The sequence below is a fragment of the Pinus tabuliformis genome, chromosome 9 (genome assembly GCF_031772625.1).
Source record: "Pinus tabuliformis cultivar Carrire ecotype Pingquan chromosome 9, CPIR1, whole genome shotgun sequence".
In the NCBI taxonomy this organism is placed as follows: domain Eukaryota; kingdom Viridiplantae; phylum Streptophyta; class Pinopsida; order Pinales; family Pinaceae; genus Pinus; species Pinus tabuliformis.
In genome coordinates, this window is record NC_142307.1 from 1,587,224,060 (window position 1) to 1,587,245,965 (window position 21,906).

The 21,906-nt window shown below is 37.0% G+C and overlaps 2 pseudogenes; both read left to right on the forward strand.

Moving 5' to 3' along the window:
• Positions 1-793: 793 nt before the first annotated feature.
• On the forward strand, positions 794-1,321 carry LOC149154771 (disease resistance response protein 206-like; annotated as a pseudogene).
• Positions 1,322-16,885: 15,564 nt separating this feature from the next.
• LOC149154772 (disease resistance response protein 206-like) lies at positions 16,886-17,497 on the forward strand (annotated as a pseudogene).
• Positions 17,498-21,906: the final 4,409 nt, after the last annotated feature.

The window sequence follows — 21,906 nt, forward strand, 5'->3', positions numbered from 1 at the left end:
CTAACAAGTGCACCCTATAGCTGATCCATAAGTGCCCTAGAGAGAGTCCATAAGTATGTTGGAGAGAAGAAAATGCAACCCATAAATAAGAGAGAAAACACTCGATATGGTGCCATAAGGTGTAATCACTTGTATTAGAGAGAAAAAGAAAATCACGTGATTTTAAGAATGAGTCATGAATGTTTATTTATACACAATTACTCTGTTCTGGTCACTGCGGATTAGCCACCTCAGGACTATTACATTGTTGCATCTGCCCATTTCAAAAGTCATCTTATGATACTTCCCGGCCTACCGTAAGTTCAGGATAATATCAAAATCAGTTAAATTTCCTCTGTGAAAATATCCTTACCCGGCTATGCAAAATTATTAGATGACTTTCAAGTTTCAACTCTTTTAATAGCTTTCGTAAATCTTACGTAGGCTGCTATCTTAGTGGTAATGGAATATGTATGTATTCTTTTATTTGTGACTTAGCGGAAAAAAAAAAAAAAAAAAAAAAAGAATAAATAAATAATAATAATATATAAAAAAAAAATACTCTTTTATTTGAGACTAGTAGCACTCCTAGAATCATCTATAACTAGATCAGAAAGAGAGATGGAACTCACATAGTTTGAGTCACATACTTCCTTTCTCTTTTAGAAGTTGCATCTATGCCTATGATCTAAGCATAAATTTCACCAGTGCCCTATCTATAGAATCCGAGCATGGAAAGCTGCGTGAAAAGTGCTAAACTCTTGAACTTGTGGTTTCTATGAATTTTGTCGTGGGCTCCAATTTTTTGGAAAAGATGTATGCAACCAATAATAGAAGGGGGAATAAGAACACTGGGCTTCAATTGAAGCCTTGCATGAATCTGATTTTGTATTATCATGACATCCTTTACAATGGCTCCAACGAGCACAACACAACATCTCCCATTGTGGCTGCTCCTTAGGGGGGGAAACTTACCACTCTATTTAGTAGCCATGATCAATGATTCGGAGATATGGTAGTCTTTGACGATCCTCTAACACTCGACAACATTCTACACTCCCCTCTTATGGGCAGAGCTCAGGGATTATACTTCTATGACATGAAGAACACTTATAGTGCTTGGTTTTCATTCACGATTGTGATCAACTGTATTGATTATAAGGGCACGATCACATTGGCTGGGGCTGATCCAACCACTGTTGAATACAGGGATTTATCTGTGGTGGGAGGCACTGGTGATTTTTTCATGGCAAGAGGGATCACCACCCTTTTCACCGATACATTTGAGGGATAGGCTTATTTCTAACTCCGTTTGAACATCACACTTTATGAGTGCTACTGATATATTGCTTAGATGATGATATAACGTTTGAGTATTGCTATGTTAGTTTTTTTCGTTTTTCCAGATAGTCGTATTGCATATATGGTTGCCTCTTTTGTTAATTTGCTAGCCATCATTGTATTCTGTTAATATGTTGGTAGCTTGTTCTAGGCTAACTTCCCTACTGCTAGTGTGTGCACTGCTTTTTGGCTGTGAATAAAATAGAAAATGCAACCCATAAATAAGAGAGAAAACACTTGATATGGTGCCATACGGTGTAATCACTTGTATTAGAGAGATAAAGAAGATCACATGATGTTGAGAATGAATCATGAATGTTTATTTATACACAATTACTCTGTTTTGGTCACTGCGTATCAGCCACCTCAGGACTATTACATTGTTGCATTTGCCCATTTCAAAATTCTTGTTATTTTTAATACTGGCATTTTTTGTTGCAACAATTCCCAGAAGCAAGTTTCTGGACCAATTCCAGGGGCTCCAACAACCGACATTGATTGTCCTGTGAACCAATCCAAAACCATCAGGTTTGGTTCTTTCCATGCTTACTTTGGTTTTAGCATGATGTATGTGTGAGATAATCATATATATTTTACATATAGATAGATAGATGAATGTATATTTGTATGATTGCTATTGTTTTATGATTACCAGAAAATATAGATAAAATATCATCATGGAAATTAGGGATAGATATTAAAAATAAATTTTGAAGAATCCTTAATGGTTTGAGTAGTTTGGGTTGTGGCTTGCCATCTGATCTACCCAAGTTCAGGTCTCCCAAAGCATGTTCTAGCCTGTATTGTTTAGGTTAGGTTCAAGAAGGAGGCATCCCCAAAGAATCTTGGCCTAAAAAGAGTTGAATTTTAAATTATTTAGGAGTTTGTACATATCCTATATAATCAAGTTCTCAAAATTTGAATGGCTATTGTTGTACAGATGGAACTCGACATCCATTGCAACTCGTCCCAATCCACAAGGATCTTTCCACTATGGGAAAATCAACGTTACTCGAACAATAATCCTCTCAAACTCAACCCCCATCATCAATGGCAAAAAATGTTATGAAGTGAATGTTGTTTTCTCCTTGCGTTCCAAAAGACCATTGCAACTTGTAGAGTGTTTGTTATTGGTGGCTTTCCAGTGGAAGTTGCTACCATTAGATTGTAATTCGGAAGTATTGAGGAGCTTATGTTTTGAGGAGCTGTGTACAAGACTACAGAGTGTAGTCAAGGTTTGAGAAGGAGAACAAGTAGGAAAATTTGAGGATTTTCCCATTAGAAATAGGGCTACGATTTTGCAAACACTAGTCAAGGCCTTAATACCTAAATCCTACAAATTGGGTATGGAAGTGGCAACAACCTCCAACAAAATACATTTATTCACAAACCCTACAAACCCTAGATTTGAAATACATTCTCGTGGTTTGTTAGGGTTCCCTAACTAGTTTTTTAAGGGATTTGGAGGCTAGTTGGACATCTTGGTCCTGTAATTGATCCATACATTTTGAAATATTTAAGTGCTTGACTGCGTGTTTGGAGAGGAAAAATTAGAGAAAGGAGGAGTGCACGGGACCTGAGCTTTTGGTATTTTTGTGTGAGCACTTCATTCCAAACTCTGCACACCATTGATGCTGAGAGAAAATCTTGCGGACTCAATAACAATGTCAAGATGAGGAGGGACAACAATTACTGCGGTTTCTGGAAATCTCCACTCTGCTCTCCATTCTTTTCCCTTTGGTTATGGGCTCCCCTCTATTGAATCAATTGAGAGAGTATAAAGAATATGAAATCTACCCTTTAGTTACGAGCTCCCTTCTACTGAATCAATTGTGCAAGTAGAAATAATAGGAAATCAAAAGGGATATGGGATACTTGTGTGTATTGAAAAAATTATTGAAAAACTATAGGAAAAGACATTTATACGATTTGAAAAAGAGTTTGAAACAAAACAATTTTTTATCGTGCAAAATATATAAAGTGAGTTAGAGTTACAATTGGTTCTCATTTATATAAAGGGGGTTAGAGTTACAATTGGTTCTCATTTAGAAGAATTATATTACACAAAAATTATTGAACAACTATAGGAAAAGACATTTAGACGATTTGAAAAAGAGTTTGAAACAAAACAATTTTTGATCATGCAAAATATATAAAGGGGGTTAGAGTTACAATTGGTTTTCATTTAGAAGAATTAGATTTTTTCCAGTTGCATTTTTTATATCCATTATTATTATAGAAAAGGTTAATGCATATTTAATATTAAGATAATACACACAAATTATTGAACAACTATAGGAAAATACATTTAGATGACTTGAAAAAGAGTTTGAAACAAAACAACTTTTGATCGTGCAAAATATAGGAAGGGTGTTAGAGTTACAATTGGTTTTCATTTAGAAGAATTAGATTTTTTCTGGTTGCATTTTTTATATCCATTACTATTATGGAAAAGGTTAATGAATATTTAATATTAAGATAATACACACAAATTATTGAACAAATATAGGAAAATACATTTAGACAAATTGAAAAAGAGTTTGAAACAAAACAAATTTTGATCATGCAAAATATATAAAGGGTGTTAGAGTTACAATTGGTTCTCATTTAGAAGAATTAGATTTTTCCCAGTTCCATTTTTTTATATCCATTACTATTATGGAAAAGGTTAATGCATATTTACTATTAATATTTTTATATAGGGAGTGAAAATATTGTTAGGAGGATGTATTAAGTTTGGGGTGACATAAGATCCATAAGCATCAATAAAGAAAATATATGCAATATCACATAGTAGTGTGAGAGATCATGTTGGGATGAAGATACTTTTGACAAAGGGTGTTGTGCTTATTATTTGGGATCATCTTCATTAATGGTTCCTCTAGGGGATCTTAATAATATCTTCACCTATGGAATGGTATGTTGATATTTTTAGCACAAGACAAACTAGATAAAGCAATGAGTGACATTGATTTTCATCATCTATAGTTCATGTAATATATCACAAAAAAGGCCCTTTGCATGTCCACCCACTTCTCTAATGATTTTTCATAGAAAAACATAAAATATTGATGATTGGTTGCCATAATATATCTAAAGGATCTAATATACATGTAAATATGCAGGTCGTTTTTAAAGACCTAACTATATGGAAGAGTCGATTTACCTTCAGGCCTAAGATATTTATTGAAGAAAATGTTGATATGGAGGGCCATAACTATGGACTACTTCCATTTGGTACAAGATATAATATCTAAAATAGTGCAAAATTGGGTGTTAATTTAATTTAGTCTATGTTGGGATACATGTTTCACCATATCATAGGAGAAACTCCTAAGAAAATGAGGGTATAAGGCAAAGATCTCACAACAAGTCCAAGATTTGTTAATTTCATGGTCTCTCATTTGAATGCCATTTCAATTCCTCAATTGCATGGTCATATTAATAAATGACAACCAATAAACTAATGTGATAATGTATTTTGAATTTCCTTGCAAAAAAAAATAACTTCTTGTTTGGCCCCTTTCCGTAGTGAAAGTAGATTTCTTTCTCTAAACTAGCCCGACTTCACCAAAAAATAAATGTATAATTTCAATGCAAACATGATAATAAACAACCTCAATTTAATTTTTTCTCTTCATATGGTGTCACTTGTGTAATTTGAATTTGTCAGGCCAGGAGGTAACTCCTCGAAAATGAGATTATATTATTCATTTAGGTTGTTCATTGTTATATACAAGAGGGAGTGACTGTTCAGTTTCATCTCTCGATGACTCTCCATTTCCTATATTATTTATTTACACTAATTATAGTTGTTCACCCAATCCCTATGATTAGGTGTCAACATTCCCCCCCTTAATCTGAAGGGATGTTGGTGAGTCCAAGCATCGTTCTGAATCTTTTAAGTTTTTCTCTTCCGAGTGCTTTGGTGAAGATGTCTGCAATTTTCTCATTAGTGGAACATTGGCGAAGATGGATTGTTTTGGCCTCAACATGATGTTGAATCAGATGATATTTTGTATTGATGTGCTTCATTCGATCATGGAACTTTGGGTTCTTGGCCAACTTTATTGTCGAGGAATTGTCAATCATGAGTGGACTTGATTTTACTTGTTTTACCTGCAAATCTTCCAGAATTTTACTGAGCCACACAATTTCTTTTGTTGCCTCAGCTGTTGCCACATATTCTGCCTCTGTTGTGGAATCTGCCGGCACTGATTGTTTGTGTGATCTCCAAGAGACAACTCCTGATCCAAGACTCATAGCATAACCTGAAGTAGATACCCCAGTTTCTTTGTCTCCATCGAAGTCTGAATCAGAGTACCCAATCAAGCTAAAGTCGCCCACCTGTGTATACTTGAGTCCAAAGTTTTGATTTCCCTTCAAGTACTTTAGAGCTTTTTTGCAGTAGACCAATGTCCCTCACAAGGCTTTTGCATAAACCTGGAGAGGATTACAACAACAAAAAAAATGTTTGGTCTGGTAGTAGTCAGGTAGTTGAGACTTCCTTCAAGCTATCTATACTTTGTTGCATCCTCAAATTATTTTCCTTCAATGGATGTGAGCTTTAAGTTTTGTTCCATTGGAGTAGTCAAAGGATTGCATTCAGTCATGCCAAACCTATTCAACAGATCTCCAATGTAATTCTTTTGAGACAGGAATATGGACTTCGAATGTTGAGTTACTTCAATACCAAGATAGTAATGAACATAGCCCAAATCAGTCATTTCAAAACCTTTCCTCAATTCCTTCTTTGTGGATGCAATGTAGCTCTCATTATTCACTGTCATCAAAATATCATCTACATATACCACAAGATATACAACTGCTTTGCTAACCTTCTTGACAAACAAAGTTGCATCATCAAGATCATAATGTTTGAAATTGAATTTCAGAAGATGCTCAGTTAGTTTTTCATACCAGGCTCGCGGTGCTTGTTTGAGGCCATACAAGGATTTCACAAGTTTGCATACTTTATGTTCATGTCCTTTCATAGCAAATCCTTCAGGCTGGGGCATAAAAACATTCTCTTTTAGATCTCCATTCAAGAAAGTAGTTTTTACATCCATTTGATGGACTTTCCAACCGTTCTGAGCTGCTAGGGCAAAGAGTGTCCAGATGGTAGCCCATTTTATTGTGGGGGCAAAAGTCTCCTAATAATCAAACCATTCCTTCTGTGCAAAACCTTTTGCCACAAGCCTGACTTTGTGCTTGTCAAGTGAGCCATCAGCTTTATACTTGTTCTTGTAGACCCACTTGCAGCCAATTGGTTTGGTTCCCAATGGAGGATCAACCAACTTCCAAGTGCCATTCTTTATCAAGGCATCATACTCCTTATGCATTGCTTCTTTCCATTCATCATGAGAAGTAGCTTCTTTGAAGGAATTTGGTTCAAAATCTGTAGACAAATTCAATTCACAATCATAAGAAACATCCATATCAACAGGTGAATAAGATTCATCTACATCACCCCCATTTTTTCAGGTTGAATTTCTAGTTCTTATCTTTCCAACCTCATCAGGATGAACACTTTCAAGTCTCTTTGTCAACCACTTTGGGGGACCTTTCTGAGATGGTCCAGGCTGCTCCGTTGATTGAGTTGGGATTGAATCAAGATTGAGTCTCGCAATTCTGTCAATCACATCAATCAAAGTATCATCCACTGTTGGAGTTTCATGCGGGAGAGAGAGTGGTTCAGAAGAAGATTCCATAGGTTGATCTAGTATAGGAATCCCTCCTTCAAGATGTGGAATCTAATTATCAAATTCTTCAAATGATTTTTCATTTGTGAATCTATCCAACCGATCAAGTTGCCTCTCAACAACATTGTCAATTTTGGATAAATCAAGAAATATTACATCTCTAGATACAACAAACTTTTTATTGACTTCATCATAGAGATGATATGATTTGGAGGTGTTTGAATACCCCAGGAAGATACACTTACAACTTCTTGCACCAAGTTTGTTTCTATGTACCTTTGGTATCAAGGCATAACATGTGGAACCAAAGACCCTAAGATGCTTTACCGAAGGAATGTGCCCATACCACATTTCATAAGCAGTCTTGTTTCTAATAGCATTAGATGGACATTTATTCTTCACATATACAACACATAGAACTGCATCAGCCCAAAACATCAATTTTACAATTTTGAAAAACATCATGGAGCGCACCATATTTAATATTGTCCTATTCATTCTTTCAAATACTCCGTTCTATTGGGGATTATAAGTCACAGTTGTTTGATGTTTGATCCCATGTTGGCGAAGATAGTTTTCAAATTCATTTGAAGTGTATTCTTTTCCATTATCAGTGCAAATAGAGCCAATATGAGATTGTGCATCATTTTCAATCCATGTATGAAAGTTCTTGAATGTTTGAAAAGCATCAGATTTGTTCTTCAATAAATAAACCCAACACATTCTGGTGTAGTCATAATAAATGTCATCATATATTTATTTCCATTTGCAGAAGGAACAAGCATTGGACCACATAAATCTGAATGAACGAGTTCAAGTTTTCTATGTGCTCTGGAATGTGAATCATGAAAAGATTGTTTGCTATGCTTTCCTAGAATGTAAGCATCGCTTAAGTTTCCTAGGAATTGTGGGAAAACCAATAACACAATTTTTCTTGAACAAGTGGAGGTTGTCATAGTTCAAGTGTCCAAATCTAGCATGCCATAATAAACTTGATGGAAATGTACCTTCTTCGTAATGAGAACTGTATGAGAAATTTTGTGCACGAGCAGAGGTACCCTACAACTTGAGAAGCCTTTCTTCTTCTATCACCGTCATGACAAGTGAGTGATCTAATGCTTTTCTCACCTCAAGCATGCCATCAAACATATGAATGGAGTGTCCTTGCTGGCGGATTTGGACCAAGGACATCAAGTTTCTCCTCAGCTGTGGGAGATATAAAACATGATGCAGAAGAAAGTCTGGAAGACCAGGCAATTTAAGCCTGATTGTAGCAAGCCCTGATGGCTTGAGTTTTGATTTTTCTGGAAAGTATACTGCTCCATCAACATTGTCAGTAAATTCTTCAAAAAAATTTCTTCTAAAAGTCATGTGGCAAGTTGCTCACGAATTAAGCAACCAATCATTTTTCCAAGAAGCAAGTGAAGCATTAAATAAGTCTTCATTTACTCCAATATTATAGTGTGCCACAACATAGTGTGAGGATTCAGGTGCTTTACCTTTTTCTTTGTCATTAGTTTTACCTTTGGGTTTGTTTCTTTCCTGTTCAATTCTTTCCCAAGGCAACTTGCATGTGGATGCATCACGTGATCCATCTCTTTTGTAGCGACTTTTCTCCTTGAGAGTGTCTGCCCCCCCTGCCTCTGAAATTTCTTCCTCTTCCTCTTCGACCACCTCTTCCTCTAGAAGAATCTTGAGCAAGATTCTTCTCTCTATTTGCAAGACACACAGCCTCTTCAAAAGACTAAGGAGTTGTCTTCTTCCCAAAATCTTTCTCTCTTTTAGCAATTTTTTTCACAAGGGAGTCAAAGGTAATATCTTTGAGGTTTCCATTTGCTTGCAATGACTCAAGATAATTTGACTAAGTGGGATAAAGTGCCTTGAGAAAATCTATCAGAGGAATGTCCAATTCAACATTAGTGACTTTGATATCATGCATAATAGATTTTACTTCTGGTGCAAGAGTAAGAGGATCATCATTTTGTAATTCAAGGGTGAACAATTTAATCATGAGTTGAACAACTTCAAGTGTAGAGTGTGAGTCATAGAGTTAATAACTAACCCAGTCAATCCTTCCAAGTTTCAAAAAGACTAACCACTGAAGACTGCTGAGGGATTTGTGCATTGAGCCCCATGATTGCTTGCAACCAGACCTATTGAGAAAAGGGGCAACCAATGAACAAATGATCGATCGTTTCCTGGTCCTTGCAGCAGAGAGGACATCTGTGAGGACCTACGATTCCTCTTTTCTCTAAATTTTCCCCTGTGAGGGTCCTTTTGTGCATGAGAGTCCAGCTGAAGAAGTTGATTTTTGGGAGTCCAAATGGATTCAATATATGGTGCCAGAGCTTTGTAGTATGGATCTGATGTTGTTGTTCTTGGAGAGCTGCAAAGCCCAGCCGTGCTGAGTAAGTTCCGATCTTCCCCTAGCTCCACTTGTCCCTCGAATGCAGGTGCAAAAGAGCCAGTCTAGTGAGTTTATCTGATAATTGGTGAAGTTGGGGGAGCATCTACTCAGGAAGGCGGTGAAGGTCCCAGTTACTCCAATTCCCTTCTGAGTCCCATGTACAAATGTCAGCAAGTTTGTGTATACCTTTTTGTACGAAAGTCAGCTATATCTGGTGCCAAGCTTAGGGGTTGGAGACCCATGATCTTGTCCTCCCACAGTCTAATTCTTTTCCCATTTCCTGGTATTATGTAAAGCTATTCTTTGAAGAAATTCCAGCCTTGGCTACACAACTTCCATAGTGTGGTTCCTTTGCGAGAAGCTCCTTCATCCATATTCTTTATTCAGAGTCTGTGCATATATTTTTTAATTAGAACTTGACTTACAGGGTGTCTTTGGTTTGAGAATATTTTTCCAAAGGATCTTCCCTCCCATTGCCAGACTGGCCAACACAAGGGATCTCTAACTTGAAGACCACCTTCACGTAATGGCCTTTTGACTATGTCCCAGCTTACTATATGGAATTTTTTTGGTTACCATTTCCTCCTTGCCATAGAAAATTTCGAGTCAACTTTGCTAACTGATCAGTGATCATTTTTGGAGCTAAGAGGAAGGAGGCCTGATAGATAGGAAGGGATGATAGGACTGACTTGACTAGAGTAAGCTTCCCGGCTGTGGTGAGCCACTTTCCTCCCCAAGCAGTCATTTTTGCTTTGATTTTGCTGATAATTTCCATCTAGTGAGGGGCCTTAGTAGTGCCCAAGGTTCAAGGCAGGCCAAGATACTTGAATTTATCCCAAGATACATATTCGATGAAGCCTATGGCTTGGGCAATCCTAAGAATAGATTGTTGGTCTACAACCCAGCCGTACACTGCACTTTTTCTATTATTGACCATAGCTCCGAAGACTCTGCAGAAGCTTTGGATTATTCTGCTGAAGGCTCTTGTTATTTTAATAGAGACTCCTCCCAAAAGGATAGAGTCATATGCGAACAAGGCATGATTGATTGGGGTTGTTCCTGGAATCACCTTGATGCCAGGAAGAGTCTCGCTGAGTTTCTCATCAAAGAGCTTTCGGCTTCGAGAGTCTACCATCAAAATATTCAGGAAGGGGGATAGAGGGCAGCCTTTCCTGATTCCCCTTGTAGATTTGAAGTAGTTTGCAGGTCTACCATTTACTAGAAGGGCTATCCAAGGATTTCCAATGCAAGCTTTAATCAATTTAACAAATTTAGAACTGAAACCAAAAGTAGAAAGAACATGGAGAAGGAAGGAATGTATTACTCTATCGAAGGCATTCACCATATCCAGTTTGATGAGCGTACCTTACTCTTTGCGCTGGTGGCTAGAATGGATGATTTCCTGCACTAGGATCACATTGTCTAGGATATGCCTTCCTTTGACTAACCCTCCTTGATTGGGAGAGACGAGTTTTTCCAGCAGAGGTTTTATTCTATTGGCCAGCAGCTTGGTGAGAATTTTGTAGAATGCGTTGCAAAGCAAGATTGGTCTAAATCTATCTAAAGTCTCTTGGTTGGCTTCTTTGGGAATTAGGGCTAGGAAGGTGGAATTTTTGCTTCCTCCCACTTTGTCTTTCCGAAGGAATCCTTTGATCATTCAATGCAAATCAGCCTTGATGATATCCTAGCAGAGTCTATAAAAGTGTATTTAAAATCCATCTGGTCCTACAGCTTTGTCTAGTTCCATCTTCCATATGACATTTCTGATTTCCTCTTCAGTGAATGGCATCAAGAGAGTTGCATTGTCCTCCTCGTTAACAATCCTTGGAACATGCTTGAGGAAGTCATGCTCTTCCTCATTATCCTCCATGCCTTCTTCTTTGAACAACAACTGAAAATGAGAGGTTTCCGCCTCTTTTATCAGAGATGTGCCTTTAAGTACAATCCCGTCTGGCGAGGTGATTCCAGCAATGTGGTTTCTAGATAGGCGGGTACGAATTTTCTTATGGAAGAATGATGTATTCTTGTCTCCAGACTTAAGCCAGAGATTGCATGACTGGAGCCTCAAGTATTCTTCCTCTTCTCTAAATGTCTAGAGGGTGTTGATTTGGTGTTCTTTCTCCCTATGAATATCTGCTCTAGTTATGTCTTGTGTCTCCAGGCCCATTTGAGGATTTAGTAGCTGCTTGGTGCTCTGTTTTCTTTGGGTAGTGGGGGAGAGTGTGGGACTTTTTATACATTACTTTAGGGTTGTTTTAGTGGATTTTATCTTTTTATCCCAAACATAGTTGGGTGATCCTTGAACAGAAGTGGACCAGGCCTTATTCATTGTGTCCAAAAACCCTTCCCTGTTTTCCCATAGTGGGATGAACCAGAAGGGGATTGGTCCCAGGTTTTCTTCTTCTTCCATCAGAAGGAGGATGGGCTTATGGTTTGAGTTCCACTTTGGCAGAAATTTTTTGGAAATGATCATATTCTCGAAGAGGAAGGAACTCTAAATAAGGAATCTGTCAAGCCTGGCTGAGATATGCTCCTCCCCTATTCTGTTGTTTGTCCACGTGTATAGCCCTTTTTTTGGCTTGAAGTCCATTAAGTCCCATTGTTGAATCAAGTTGTCCAATAAGGTGAGGAAATAGTCATTGTTATTGGTTCCTCCTCTTTTTTCCTTTGGGTCTAGGATTAGAGTGTAGTCTCCGACAATAATTATATTATTGAGGGAGTAAGCTTCCAAAAAATCAGTCAGGGTTTGCCAGCATTGTTCATTTTCTACATAGAGTACTGGAACATAGAGATTAAAGAGGGAAATGTTTATCTTACTTGGAAGGTGTCGAAGTTCAGTGTAAATCTAGTGATGCGTCTGAAAGGAGCTCTCAAGCTAGAATTTGTCAGCCTCCCAGAGAGTGGCTAACCCACCGCATGTACCTCTAGCACTTACCGCTTTTCCCGCTTTTGTTTTCCATTTTGCTTTGCTGAGTTCCATAAGGGATTCTCCTTCTATTTTAGTCTCTTGGAGCATGAGGATCTCGGGAAGTTCTGACTTTAATAGGCTCTTGACTGCTTCAACTTTTGATGGGTTCCCCAGTCCTCTATAATTCCAAGAGACTAATCACATTATTTACTAGTAGGGGTTGGGGTAGCTCCTCCCTTGGGAGGCCTGGTTCTAGTATTTCTACCGATAGTCATCTCTATAGTGGCCTGACTGCCTTGCATTTTTTGTCTCTCTGCTTCTTCTTCTTTGGCCTCTCTGTGAGATTTCCTCCCCACTCTTTTCAAGGGCCTCTCAGTTGTTTCATCTTCCGAGGATCCCGATGTGTTAGGGGTCTTCTTTCTTGTCATATCTGCATAGGTTGGGGAACTAGAGACACCTTTTGGAGTTTGGACTAGTTCCTCTTGCCTTTTGTTTTCTTCCATGTTGTTTTCCTACTGTTCATTCTCCTTATCTGCTGGATCTTGGGGTTTTTCTAATGTGTTGAGAATATCAAAGGGGTTGGTTGATATGTTTGCTATTAGAGGGACTGAAATTCCTTTTGCTTGGGGTTCTGGAGGAGCAACCCTCCCAGTGGAGATGGTTTTCCCTTTTTTCCTATTGTTTTTCTTAGATGGTCCTCGTTTCTGGACTTGAGTCCATTGATCTCCCTTCTCTTTCTCAACTACCTCCTCTGATTTCTTTTTACAATGCTTGGCATAGTGCCCATAGCCATGGAAGTGTCTACATTTAAATGGTATTTTCTCGTAATCCAGCACTTGTATGTGTGACCAATCAGCCACTGTGAGTTTAGTGGCTTCAGGGAGACCTTCCTCTCGGTCTACTTCTACACAAATTCGAGCACAAGAATACTGGTCTCTTCTTTCTGCTCGGTCAATGTATTTACCTAGCTTGTTGCCTATGGTTTCCAAGAATTTAGGGTTCCACTAATGGAGAGGAAGGTGGGGCAATCTCACCTAGATCGGAACGGCCGAGGGCACATCCTGGGTCGGGTCGAAGTCTGGAGTCCAATGGTTCATATATAGTCCCTGAGGCCCCATGAAGTATGGGCCATTTCTCAATATTAGGTTTCTATCTTTTGCTACTTCGAATACAAATATAAAGAAGCCTTTGCCAATGAAATGGCTTTTTATTCCTTCTTTGACCAATGAATGCCAGTTCCTTTGAACCTAGGCTGCAACCGATTTTGGCGAGGGCCATAAGCCTATGAACTAGTCGATAAGTCCTCTTTTTGCTAGGTTTAGTGCCACTTTGCAAGGCTCTTCAGTAGGCAGAGAAAATGTGGGGATTGTTGCCATTTTTGTCACGAACTTCTATTGATTTTCTGATGTTGGCCTTTTATTGCAAGCTGCAACTAGATCCCAGAATGCGGCTAGCTCTGGTGGCAAGGTAGTTTCCTTTTCGTGACCCCCTCCTGGGACCATGGCTCTGGAGCTTCGATCAGTCTCGAGGTTGGTTGTGTCTCTTTGCCTCCGGGCTTCCTCTTGCCAGCCGGAGGCTGCACCAAGCTCCCACTAGCTGGTTCCTCTCGTAAAGGCTGCTCCCGCTCTCGCTCCCTTAACATAAAGGCCTAAATGAATTAATGCATGGAATTTTGACAACATGGACAATTTAGAGAATTTTCCAGTTATCTTGATGGAAGAAAAAATGTTACTCTGCACCTTCACCTTTGTCACAAGGCTAGACCTGTGATAACGACTCATCGTATAATTTCACTCGAAAATGTTTTGCCTCAACAAATCCCACTGGATGACTAAAAACGCACCTGTATTTTTTAGGCAGTTATCCAAGTCTTCTGATTGGATTCTTTTCAACAAATTATCTCCAGTAATTTCAGAAATACTATTTGATGCATTTAAATTATTCGTGCCATAAAATATGTTGTAAACATTATATTTTTGCAAGGTTTGCTAATTAAACAATTATGTACTTGTGACAGTTATCACATCAATTTGGCACATACTTCAACCAACTCAAGTGATTAACAAGGATACTAAAATTTTATGTTTAATACAATATCTCACCAAACAAAACCAAAAATCTGTACATATTGTAAAAGAGAAGATAAGAACAACATAACTGTAATTTGAGTAGGGCTTACTCTAGGCAGAAAAAATATATTTCCAAATTCAACCTGTGATAGGAAATGATCAATCATTATAGGAATCCATGTTCTCTATTCTTTTTAATATGTCTCTAATATAAAACCATAAACACTCTCTTTCTTTAATTCCATCTTCATTATTTTTCAATAATGTTCCACCAAGTTTCTGTGAAAGCAGTATGCAGGAAAGGGGAAAAATGTCTGGGGGACGTGTAAAGACAGCCCCCAAATTTTAGGAAAACCAAGGGTAACGTCATTGGGGTTCCAAACATAGGGACCCCTGTACAAAATGCTAAAAATAAAAATTCAATTATATGAGAAACAATGACAAGTCAAAAACATGAATAATAAAAGCATGAAATAGATATTTACATTTGTTTTAGGGTTTTGAATTTTTTGTAATTTTTTAAATGTACTTCTTCTAAGGTCATTGGACAAAAATTATGGGGCAACAACCAGGAGTCCCACGTTTTTGGAGGGGGATGCCAGGAAACCCCTGGAAAAGGGAAATGTCCCCTTCAATGTTTCCCCAAATTTCGGTAAAAAGGGGACATGGGGAAACATATCCCACTAAATTCCCTTGTCTTGGGACCATGGGAAGCATGGGGGATGTGCCCACTGCCACCCACCATGTCCCCCCCATGTAACATTTCTTTTCAAAGTGAATGCGCAGTTAGAGAGATACTTGTGAATCATCACAAAAAAACCATGCAATATATGCAACATTGTTTGTTCTTTCAAGGAAAAAAGAACAAAGTGAAGCTAGATCAAAGTGAATGTGTGGTTAGAGAGACATACTTGTGAATCATTACAAAAAAAAACTATGCAACATGTGCAATGTTGTTTGTTATTTCAAGGAAGAAGTATGCACTAGAAGAGATTATCACATTCTCTTCATCACCAAGATTTTCAAAGAACTTTGTTAATAGCTTAACATATTGATCAAGGGTTGAAATTTTCTTCAGATCAATAGAATCCATGCCAGAGCCAGTAAGATCAATTGCAGTAGCTTTCAAGCTAATTTCTTCCAGTAAGGCTATATTTTTGTACCAAAATCAAGCATCGAATCCACCTCCATGTACAACCTAAACTAAACAAACTCTCAAAACAACTATCTATAATGAATTTATAAACACATACTATAGAAAACAAATAACATAACTCAACATCTGCTTATCAGGACTTGTCACTAATGGTCATTAATTTTGCACATGAAAATCTGCTACAGAAAAACCATTAAACTATTGAACGTCAAATCTCTATTGTTGACCCATACCCTAGCATTTATATTATAGAAATGAAAAGGGAAGACTAAGGTCTAAAAAATTAGGTGCACCACCTCTCTGCACAAGATTTCCAAATAGGCACATAAAAAAATGGTGCCTTCTCTAGCTAGTAAAACCGTGAAAAATAGCAAGAAAATATCCTCATGTTAGGCACTTCTTTGCATACAAAGTCCGATCACAAAAAATAACAGTGCAAACAACAAGAATAAAATATTAAGTGATAGAAAAATGAATAAGGGAGGTAGACACCTACTCTTGTATTGCGTTGAGATTCATAAGAGAGTGAAGGGATCAAATGGAACCACCTTACAATCCCTAATTTATGTTATCAACAAGGGCAGAAAAGAGAACTAGGGCAGCAGAGTAAAACTCTAACAAGTGCACCCTATAGCTGATCCATAAGTGCCCTAGAGAGAGTCCATAAGTATGTTGGAGAGAAGAAAATGCAACCCATAAATAAGAGAGAAAACACTCGATATGGTGCCATAAGGTGTAATCACTTGTATTAGAGAGATAAAGAAGATCACATGATGTTAAGAATGAGTCATGAATGTTTATTTATACACAATTACTCTGTTCTGGTCACTGCGGATCAGCCACCTCAGGACTATTACATTGTTGCATCTGCCCATTTCAAAAGTCTTGTTATGATACTTCCCGGCCTACCGCAAGTTCAGGAAAATATCAAAATCAGTTCAATTTCCTCTGTGAAGATATCCTTACCCGGCTATGCAAAATTATTAGATGACTTTCAAGTTTCAACGCTTTTAATCCCTTTCGTAAATCTTACGTAGGCCGCTATCTTAGTGTTAATGGAATATGTATGTATTCTTTTATTTGTGACTTAGGGAAAAAAAATAAAAATAAATAAATAAATAAATAATAATAATATATATTAAAAAAAAAAATACTCTTTTATTTGAGACTAGCAGCACTCCTAGAATCGTCTATAAATAGATCAGAAAGAGAGATGGAACTCACATAGTTTGAGTCACATACTTCCTTTCTCTTTTAGAAGTTGCATCTATGCCTATGATCTGAGCATAAATTTCACCAGTGCCCTATCTATAGAATCCGAGCATGGAAAGCTGCGTGAAAAGTGCTAAACTCTTGAACTTGTGGTTTCTATCAATTCTGCTGTGGGCTCCAATTTTTCTGGAAAAGGTGTATGCAACCAATAATAGAAGGGGGAATAAGAACACTAGGCTTCAATTGAAGCCTTGCATGAATCTGGTTTTGTATTATCATGACATCCTTTACAATGGCTCCAACGAGCACAACGCAACATCTGCCATTGTGGCTGCTCCTCAGGGGGGAAACCTTACCACTCTATTTAGTAGCCATGATCACAGATTCAGAGATATGGTAGTCTTTGACGATCCTCTAACACTCGACAACATTCTACACTCCCCTCCTATGGGCAGAGCTCAGGGATTATACTTCTATGACATGAAGAACACTTATAGTGCTTGGTTTTCATTCACGATTGTGATCAACTGTACTGATTATAAGGGCACGATCACATTGGCTGGGGCTGATCCAACCACTGTTGAATACAGGGATTTATCTGTGGTGGGAGGCACTGGTGATTTTTTCATGGCAAGAGGGATCACCACCCTTTTCACCGATACATTCGAGGGATAGGCTTATTTCTGACTCCGTTTGAACATCACACTTTATGAGTGCTACTGATATATTGCTTAGATGATGATATAACGTTTGAGTATTGCTATGTTATTTTTTTTCGTTTTTCCAGATAGTCGTATTGCATATATGGTTGCCCCTTTTGTTAATTTGCTATCCATCATTGTATTCTATTAATATGTTGGTAGCTTGTTCTAGGCTAACTTCCCTACTGCTAGTGTGTGCACTGCTTTTTGGCTGTGAATAAAATAGAAAATGCAACCCATAAATAAGAGAGAAAACACTTGATATGGTGCCATACGGTGTAATCACTTGTATTAGAGAGATAAAGAAGATCACATGATGTTAAGAATGAATCATGAATGTTTATTTATACACAATTACTCTGTTTTGGTCACTGCGGATCAGCCACCTCAGGACTATTACATTGTTGCATCTGCCCATTTCAAAAGTCTTGTTATTTTTAATACTGGCATTTTTCGCTACAACAATTCCCAGAAGCAGGTTTCTGGACCAATTCCAGGGGCTCCAACAACCGACATTGATTGTCCTGTGAACCAAGCCAAAACCATCAGGTTTGGTTCTTTCCATGCTTACTTTGGTTTTAGCATAATGTATGTGTGAGATAATCATATATATTTTACAGATAGATAGATAGATGAATGTATATTTGTATGATTGCTATTGTTTTATGATTACCAGAAAATATAGATAAAATATCATCATGGAAATTAGGGATAGATATTAAAAATAAATTTTGAAGAATCCTTAATGGTTTTTTGGTTTGAGTAGTTTGGGTTGTGGCCTGCCATCTGATCTACCCAAGTTCAAGTCTCCCAAAGCATGTTCTAGCCTGTATTGTTTAGGTTAGGTTCAAGAAGGAGGCATCCCCAAAGAATCTTGGCCTAAAAAGAGTTGAATTTTAAATTATTTAGGAGTTTGTACATATCCTATATAATCAAGTTCTCAAAATTTGAATGGCTATTGTTGTACAGATGGAACTCGACATCCATTGCAACTCGTCCCAATCCACAAGGATCTTTCCACTATGGGAAAATCAACGTTACTCGAACAATAATCCTCTCAAACTCAGCCCCCATCATCAATGGCAAAAAATGTTATGAAGTGAATGTTGTTTTCTCCTTGCGTTCCAAAAGACCATTGCAACTTGCAGAGTGTTTGTCATTGGTGGCTTTCCAGTGGAAGTTGCTACCATTAGATTGTAATTTGGAAGTATTGAGGAGCTTATGTTTTGAGGAGCTGTGTACAAGACTACAGAGTGTAGTCAAGGTTTGAGAAGGAGAACAAGTAGGAAAATTTGAGGATTTTCCCACTAGAAATAGGGCTACGATTTTGCAAACACTAGTCAAGGCCTTAATACCTAAATCCTACAAATTAGGTATGGAAGTGGCAACAACCTCCAACAAAATACATTTATTCACAAACCCTAGATTTGAAATACATTCTCGTGGTTGGTTAGGGTTCCCTAACTAGTTTTTTAAGGGATTTGGAGGCCAGTTGGACATCTTGATCCTGTAATTGATCCATACATTTTGAAATATTTAAGTTCTTGACTGCGTGTTTGAAGAGGAAAAATGAGAGAAAGGAGGAGTGCACGGGACCTGAGATTTTGCTATTTTTGCGTGAGCACTTCATTCCAAACTCTGCACACCATTGATGCTGAGAGAAAATCTTGCGGACTCAATAACAGTGTCAAGATGAGGAGGGACAACAATTTCTGCGGTTTCTGGAAATCTCCACTCTGCTCTCCATTTTTTTCCCTTTGGTTATGGGCTCCCCTTTGTTGAATCAATTGAGAGAGTAGAAAGAATATGAAATCTACCCTTTAGTTACGAGCTCCCTTCTACTGAATCAATTGTGCAAGTAGAAATAATAGGAAATCAAAAGGGATATGGGATACTTGTGTGTATTGAAAAAATTATTGAAAAAATATAGGAAAAGACATTTATACGATTTGAAAAAGAGTTTGAAACAAAACAATTTTTTATCGTGCAAAATATATAAAGCGAGTTAGAGTTACAATTGGTTCTCATTTATATAAAGGGGGTTAGAGTTACAATTGGTTCTCATTTAGAAGAATTATATTACACAAAAAGTATTGAACAATTATAGGAAAAGACATTTAGACGATTTGAAAAAGAGTTTGAAACAAAACAATTTTTGATCATGCAAAATATATAAAGGGGGTTAGAGTTACAGTTGGTTTTCATTTAGAAGAATTAGATTTTTTCCAATTGCATTTTTTATATCCATTATTATTATGGAAAAGTTTAATGCATATTTAATATTAATATAATACTCACAAATTATTGAACAACTATAGGACAATACATTTAGACGACTTGAAAAAGAGTTTGAAACAAAACAACTTTGATCGTGCAAAATATAGGAAGGGTGTTAGAGTTACAATTGGTTTTCATTTAGAAGAATTAGATTTTTTCTGGTTGCATTTTTTATATCCATTACTATTATGGAAAAGGTTAATGAATATTTAATATTAAGATAATACACACAAATTATTGAACAAATATAGGAAAATACATTTAGACGACTTGAAAAAGAGTTTGAAACAAAACAAATTTTGATCATGCAAAATATATAAAGGGTGTTAGAGCTACAATTGGTTCTCATTTAGAAGAATTAGATTTTTCCCAGTTGCATTTTTTTATATCCATTACTATTATGGAAAAGGTTAATGCATATTTACTATTAATATTTTTATATAGGGTGTGAAAATATTGTTAGGAGGATGTATTAAGTTTGGGGTGACATAAGATCCACAAGCATCAATAAAGAAAAGATATGCAATATCACATAGTAGTGTGAGAGATCATTTTGGGATGAAGATACTTTTGACAAAGGGTGTTGTGCTTATTATTTGGCATCATCTTCATTAATGGTTCCTCTAGGGGATCTTAATAATATCTTCACCTATGGAATGGTATGTTGATATTTTTAGCATAAGACAAACTATATAAAGAAATGAGTGACATTGATTTTCATCATCTATAGTTCATGTAATATATCACAAAATAGGCCCTTTGTGTGTCCACCCACTTGTCTAATGATTTTTCATAGAAAAACATAAAATATTGATGATTGGTTACCATAATATATTTAAAGGATCTAATATACATGTAAATATGCAGGTCGTTTTTAAAGACCTAACTATATGGAAGAGCTTATTTACCTTCAGGGCTAAGATATTTATTGAAGAATATGTTGATATGGAGGGCCATAACTATGGACTACTTCCATTTGGTACAAGATATAATATCTAAAATAGTGCAAAATTGGGTGTTTTTAATTTAGTCTATGTTGGGATACATGTTTCACCATATCATAGGAGAAACTCCTAAGAAAATGAGGGTATAAGGCAGAGATCTCACAACAAGTCCAAGATTTGTTAATTTCATGGTCTCTCATTTGAATGCCATTTCAATTCCTCAATTGCATGGTCATATTAATAAATGACAACCAATAAACTAATGTGATAATGTATTTTGAATTTCCTTGCAAAAAAAAATATCTTCTTATTTGGCCCCTTTCCGTAGTGAAAGTAGATTTCTTTCTCTAAACTAGCCCGACTTCACCAAAAAATAAATGTATAATTTCAATGCAAACATGATAATAAACAACCTCAATTTAATTTTTCCTCTTCATATGGTGTCACTTGTGTAATTTGAATTTGTCAGGCCAGGAGGTAACTCCTCGAAAATGAGATTATATTATTCATTTAGGTTGTTCATTATTATATACAAGAGGGAGTGACTGTTCAGTTTCATCTCTCGATGACTCTCCATTTCCTATATTATTTATTTACACTAATTATAGTTGTTCACCCAATCCCTATGATTAGGTGTCAACATTCCCCCCCTTAATTTGAAGGGATGTTGGTGAGTCCAAGCATCGTTCTGAATCTTTTAAGTTTTTCTCTTCCGAGTGCTTTGGTGAAGATGTCTGCAATTTTCTCATTAGTGGAACATTGGCGAAGATGGATTGTTTTGGCCTCAACATGATGTCGAATTAGATGATATTTTGTATTGATGTGCTTCATTCGATCATGGAACTTTGGGTTCTTGGCCAACTTTATTGTCGAGGAATTGTCAATCATGAGTGGACTTGATTTTACTTGTTTTACCTGCAAATCTTCCAGAATTTTACTGAGCCACACAATTTCTTTTGTTGCCTCAGCTGTTGCCACATATTCTGCCTCTGTTGTGGAATCTGCTGGCATTGATTGTTTGTGTGATCTCCAAGAGACAACTCCTGATCCAAGACTCATAGCATAACCTGAAGTAGATACCCCAGTTTCTTTGTCTCCATCGAAGTCTGAATCAGAGTACCCAATCAAGCTAAAGTCACCCACCTGTGTATACTTGAGTCCAAAGTTTTGATTTCCCTTCAAGTACTTTAGAGCTTTTTTGCAGTAGACC